Source organism: Arachis hypogaea, chromosome 14 (genome assembly GCF_003086295.3).
Source record: "Arachis hypogaea cultivar Tifrunner chromosome 14, arahy.Tifrunner.gnm2.J5K5, whole genome shotgun sequence".
Lineage (NCBI taxonomy): Eukaryota > Viridiplantae > Streptophyta > Magnoliopsida > Fabales > Fabaceae > Arachis > Arachis hypogaea.
The window spans coordinates 20,535,241-20,541,079 of NC_092049.1; the positions used below are offsets into that span (position 1 = coordinate 20,535,241).

At 41.8% G+C, this 5,839-nt stretch overlaps 1 non-coding gene across 1 annotated transcript; it reads right to left on the reverse strand.

Moving 5' to 3' along the window:
- Positions 1–223: 223 nt before the first annotated feature.
- Positions 224–331, reverse strand: LOC112746565 (small nucleolar RNA R71). The gene has a single exon (XR_003174443.1). It is a non-coding gene; the product is annotated as a small nucleolar RNA R71 (small nucleolar RNA).
- Positions 332–5,839: the final 5,508 nt, after the last annotated feature.

The window sequence follows — 5,839 nt, forward strand, 5'->3', positions numbered from 1 at the left end:
ATCTGAAGATCCTTTTCAGTTCTTAACTGAATTCTTGCAGATATGTGATACTGTTAAGACTAATGGAGTAGATCCTGAAGTCTACAGGCTCATGCTTTTCCCTTTTGCTGTAAGAGATAGAGCTAGAGTGTGGTTGGACTCTCAACCTAAGGATAGCCTGAACTCTTGGGATAAGCTGGTCAAGGCTTTCTTAGCCAAGTTCTTTCCTCCTCAAAAGCTGAGTAAGCTTAGAGTGGATGTTCAGACCTTCAGACAGAAAGAAGGTGAATCCCTCTATGAAGCTTGGGAGAGATACAAAGGACTGACCAAAAAGTGTCCTTCTGACATGCTTTCAGAATGGACCATCCTGGACATATTCTATGATGGTCTGTCTGAATTAGCTAAAATGTCATTGGATACCTCTGCAGGTGGATCCATTCACTTAAAGAAAATGCCTGCAGAAGCTCAAGAACTCATTGACATGGTTGCTAATAACCAGTTCATGTACACTTCTGAGAGGAATCCTGTGAGTAATGGGACGCCTATGAAGAAGGGAGTTCTTGAAATTGATACTCTGAATGCCATATTGGCTCAAAATAAAATATTGACTCAGCAAGTCAATATGATTTCTCAGAGTCTGAATGGAATGCAAGCTGCATCCAACAGTACTCAAGAGGCATCTTCTGAAGAAGAAGCTTATGATCCTGAAAACCCTGCAATAGCAGAGGTAAATTACTTGGGTGAACCTTATGGAAACACCTATAATCCATCATGGAGAAATCATCCAAATCTCTCATGGAAGGATCAAAGGCCTCAACAAGGCTTTAATAATGGTGGAAGAAACAGGTTTAGCAATAGTAAACCTTTTCCATCATCCACTCAACAACAGACAGAGAACTCTGAAGAAAATACCTCTAATTTAGCAAACTTAGTCTCTGATCTATCTAAGGCCACTGTAAGTTTCATGAATGAAACAAGGTCCTCCATTAAAAATTTGGAGGCACAAGTGGGCCAGCTGAGTAAAAGGATCACTGAAATCCCTCCTAGTACTCTCCCAAGCAATACAGAAGAAAATCCAAAAGGAGAGTGCAAGGCCATTGAATTAATCACCATGGCCGAACCTGTAAAGGAAGGAGAGGACGTGAATCCCAAGGAGGAAGACCTCCTGGGACGTCCAGTGATCAATAAGGAGCTTCCCTTTGAGGAACCAAAGGAATCTGAGACTCATCTAGAGACCATAGAGATTCCATTGAACCTCCTTATGCCCTTCATGAGCTCTGATGAGTATTCCTCTTCTGAAGAGAATGAGGATGTTACTGAAGAGCAAGTTACCAAGTACCTTGGTGCAATCATGAAGCTGAATGCCAAATTATTTGGTATTGAGACTTGGGAAGATGAACCTCCCTTGTTCACCAATGAAGTAAGTGATCTGGATCAACTGAGATTGCCTCAGAAGAAACAGGATCCTGGAAAGTTCCTAGTACCTTGTACCATAGGCACCATGATCTTTGAAAAGGCTCTGTGTGACCTTGGTTCAGGGATAAACCTCATGCCCCTCTCTGTAATAGAGAAACTGGGAATCTATGGGGTACAAGCTGCTAAAATCTCATTAGAGATGGCAGACAATTCGAGAAAACAGGCTTATGGACAAGTAGAGGACGTGTTAGTAAAGGTTGAAGGCCTTTACATCCCTGCTGATTTCATAGTCTTGGATACTGGGAAGAATGAGGATGAATTCATCATCCTTGGAAGACCCTTCCTAGCCATAGCAAGAGCTGTGATTGATGTTGACAGAGGTGAATTAGTCCTTCAATTGAATGGGGACTCCTTTGTGTTTACAACTCAAGGTTATCCCTCTGTAAACATGGAGAGGAAGCATAAAAAGCTTCTCTTAAAACAGAGTCAACCAGAGCCCCACAGTCAAACTCTAAGTTTGGTGTTGGGAGGCCACAACCAAACTCTAAGTTTGGTGTTGAACTCCCATATCCAAACTCTAAGTTTGGTGTTGGGGAGTCTCAACAATGCTCTGAACATCTGTGAGGTTCCATGAGAGCCCACTGTCAAGCTATTGACATTAAAGAAGCGCTTGTTGGGAGGCAACCCAATTTTTATCTATCTAATTTTAGTGTTTTTCATGTTTTATTAGGTTCATGATCATGTGGAGTCACAAAATAAATATAAAAATTGAAAACGAAATCAAAAACAGCAGAAGAAAAATCATACCCTGGAGGAAGACCTTACTGGCATTTAAACGCCAGTAAGAAGCATCTGGCTGACGTTCAACGCCAAAACAGAGCATGGTTCTGGCGCTGAACGCCCAAAATGGGCAGCATCTGGGCGTTTGAACGCCAGAATTGCACCATGGAGAAGAGCTGGCGCTGAACGCCCAGAACAAGCATGGTTCTGGCGTTCAACGCCAGAAATGGGCAACAAATGGGCGTTCAACGCCCAGAACAAGCACCAATCTGGCGCTGAACGCCCAGAGTTGTGTGCAAGGGCATTTTGCATGCCTAATTTGGTGCAAGGTTGTAAATCCTTGAACACCTCAGGATCTGTGGACCCCACAGGATCTCCACCTACCTCCACTCACTTCTTCTCACCCCTTTTTCACACAATCCCATAAACACTCTTCCCCAAAACTCTTCACCAATCACCTCAATCTCTCTTCCCTATCACCACTTCACCACTCACATCCATCCACTCTTCCCCATAAACCTACCTCATAAACTCCACCTACCTTCAAAATTCAAAATCAATTTCCCACCCAAAACCCACCCTTATGGCCGAACCTTACCCCCCTCCCTTCCTTATATATAGCCCTCTATTCTTCCTCATTTTCACACAACACAACCCTCTCTTCCCCTTCTTGGCCGAATACACCTCTCCCCCTCTTCTCCATATCTTCTTCTTCTTCTTCTATTATCCTTTCTTCTCTTGCTCGAGGGCGAGCAATATTCTAAGTTTGGTGTGGTAAAAGCATAAGCTTTTTGTTTTTCCATTACCATTGATGGCACCTAAGACCGGAGAATCCTCTAGAAAAGGAAAAGGGAAGACAAAAGCTTCCACCTCCGAGTCATGGGAGATGGAAAGGTTCATCTCCAAAGCCCATCAAGACCACTTCTATGATGTTGTGGCCAAGAAGAAGGTGATCCCCGAGGTCCCTTTCAAGCTCAAGAGAAATGAGTATCCGGAGATCCGACATGAAATCCAAAGAAGAGGTTGGGAAGTTCTAACAAACCCCTTCCAACAAGTCGGCATCCTAATGGTTCAAGAGTTCTATGCCAATGCATGGATCACTAGGAACCATGATCAAAGTAAGAACCCGAACCCAAAGAATTATCTCACCATGGTTCGGGGGAAATACTTAGATTTTAGTCCGAAAAATGTGAGGTTGGCGTTTAACTTGCCTATGGTGCAAGGAGATGCACGCCCCTACACTAGAAGGATCAACTTTAATCAAAGGTTGGACCAAGTCCTCATGGACATATGTGTGGAAGGAGCTCAATGGAAGATTGACTCCAAAGGCAAGCCGGTTCAATTAAGAAGACTGGACCTCAAGCCTGTGGCTAGAGGATGGTTGGAGTTCATCCAACGCTCCATCATCCCCACTAGCAACCGATCTGAAGTTACTGTGGATCGGGCCATCATGATTCATAGCATCATGATTGGAGAGGAAGTAGAAGTTCATGAAGTCATCTCCCTTGAACTCTACAAAATAGCCGAAAAGCCCTTTTATGGGGCAAGGCTAGCTTTTCCTCATCTTATTTGCCATCTATGTTACTCAGCTGGAGCTTTCATAGAAGGAGACATTCCCATTGAGGAAGAGAAGCCCATCACTAAGAAAAGGATGGAGCAAGCAAGAGAGCCCATTCATGGATCTCAAGAGACGCATGAAGCTCATCACCATGAGATCCCGGAGATGCCTCAAATGCATTTTCCTCCACAAAACTATTGGGAGCAAATCAACACCTCCCTAGGAGAATTAAGTTCCAACATGGGACAATTAAGGGTCGAACATCAAGAGCACTCCATCATCCTTCATGAGATAAGAGAAGATCAAAAAGCAATGAGGGAGGAGCAACAAAGACAAGGAAGAGACTTAGAAGAGCTCAAGGACATCATTGGTTCCTCAAGAAGGAAACGCCACCATCACTAAGGTGGACTCATTCCTTGTTCTTACTTTCTCTGTTTTTCGTTTTCCATGTTAAGTGCTTATCTATGTTTGTGTCTTATTACATGATCATTAGTATCTAGTAACTATGTCTTAAAGTTATGAATGTCCTATGAATCCATCACATCTCTTAAATGAAAAATGTTTTAATTCAAAAGAACAAGAAGTACATGAGTTTCGAATTTATCCTTGAACTTAGTTTAATTATATTGATGTGGTGACAATACTTTTTGTTTTCTGAATGAATGCTTGAACAGTGCATATGTCTTTTGAAGTTGTTGTTTAAAAATGTTAAATATGTTGGCTCTTGAAAGAATGATGACAAGGAGACATGTTATTTGATAATCTGAAAAATCATAAAAATGATTCTTGAAGCAAGAAAAAGCAGCAAAGAACAAAGCTTGCAGAAAAAAAAAAGAAAAAAAAAGGAAAAAAATAGAAAAAGCAAAAGCAAGCAGAAAAAGCCAAAAGCACTTAAAACCAAGAGGCAAGAGCAAAAAGCCAATAACCCTTAAAACCAAAAGGCAAGGGTAAATAAAAAGGATCCCAAGGCTTTGAGCATCAGTGGATAGGAGGGCCTAAAGGAATAAAATCCTTGCCTAAGCGGCTAAACCAAGCTGTCCCTAACCATGTGCTTGTGGCGTGAAGGTGTCAAGTGAAAACTTGAGACTGAGCGGTTAAAGTCAAGGTCAAAAGCAAAAGAAGAGTGTGCTTAAGAACCCTGGACACCTCTAATTGGGGACTTTAGCAAAGCTGAGTCACAATCTGAAAAGGTTCACCCAATTATGTGTCTGTGGCATTTATGTATCCGGTGGTAATACTGGAAAACAAAGTGCTTAGGGCCACGGCCAAGACTCATAAAATAGCTGTGTTCAAGAATCATCATACTGAACTAGGAGAATCAATAACACTATCTGAACTCTGAGTTCCTATAGATGCCAATCATTCTGAACTTCAATGGATAAAGTGAGATGTCAAAACTATTCAAGAGGCAAAAAACTACAAGTCCCGCTCATCTGATTGGAGCTATGTTTCATTGATAGTTTGGAATTTATATTATATTCTCTTCTTTTTATCCTATTTGATTTTCAGTTGCTTGGGGACAAGAAACAATATAAGTTTGGTGTTGTGATGAGCGGATAATTTATACGCTTTTTGGCATTGTTTTTAGTATGTTTTTAGTAGAATCTAGTTACTTTTAGGGATGTTTTCATTAGTTTTTATGTTAAATTCACATTTCTGGACTTTACTATGAGTTTGTGTGTTTTTCTGTGATTTCAGGTATTTTCTGGCTGAAATTGAGGGACTTGAGCAAAAATCAGATTCAGAGGTTGAAGAAGGACTGCTGATGCTGTTGGATTCTGACCTCCCTGCACTCAAAGTGGATTTTTCTGGAGCTACAGAACTCAAAATGGCGCGCTTCGAATTGCGTTGGAAAGTATACATTCAGGGCTTTCCAGTAATGTATAATAGTCCATACTTTGACCGAGTTTAGACGACGTAAAAGGGCATTGAACGCCAGTTCTATGCTGTTGTCTGGAGTTAAACGCCAAAAACACGTCACAAACCAGAGTTGAACGCCAGAAATACGTTACAACCTGGCGTTCAACTTCAGAAAGAGCCTCTGCACGTGTAACATTCAAGCTCAGCCCAAGCACACACCAAGTGGGTCCCGGAAGTGGATTTATG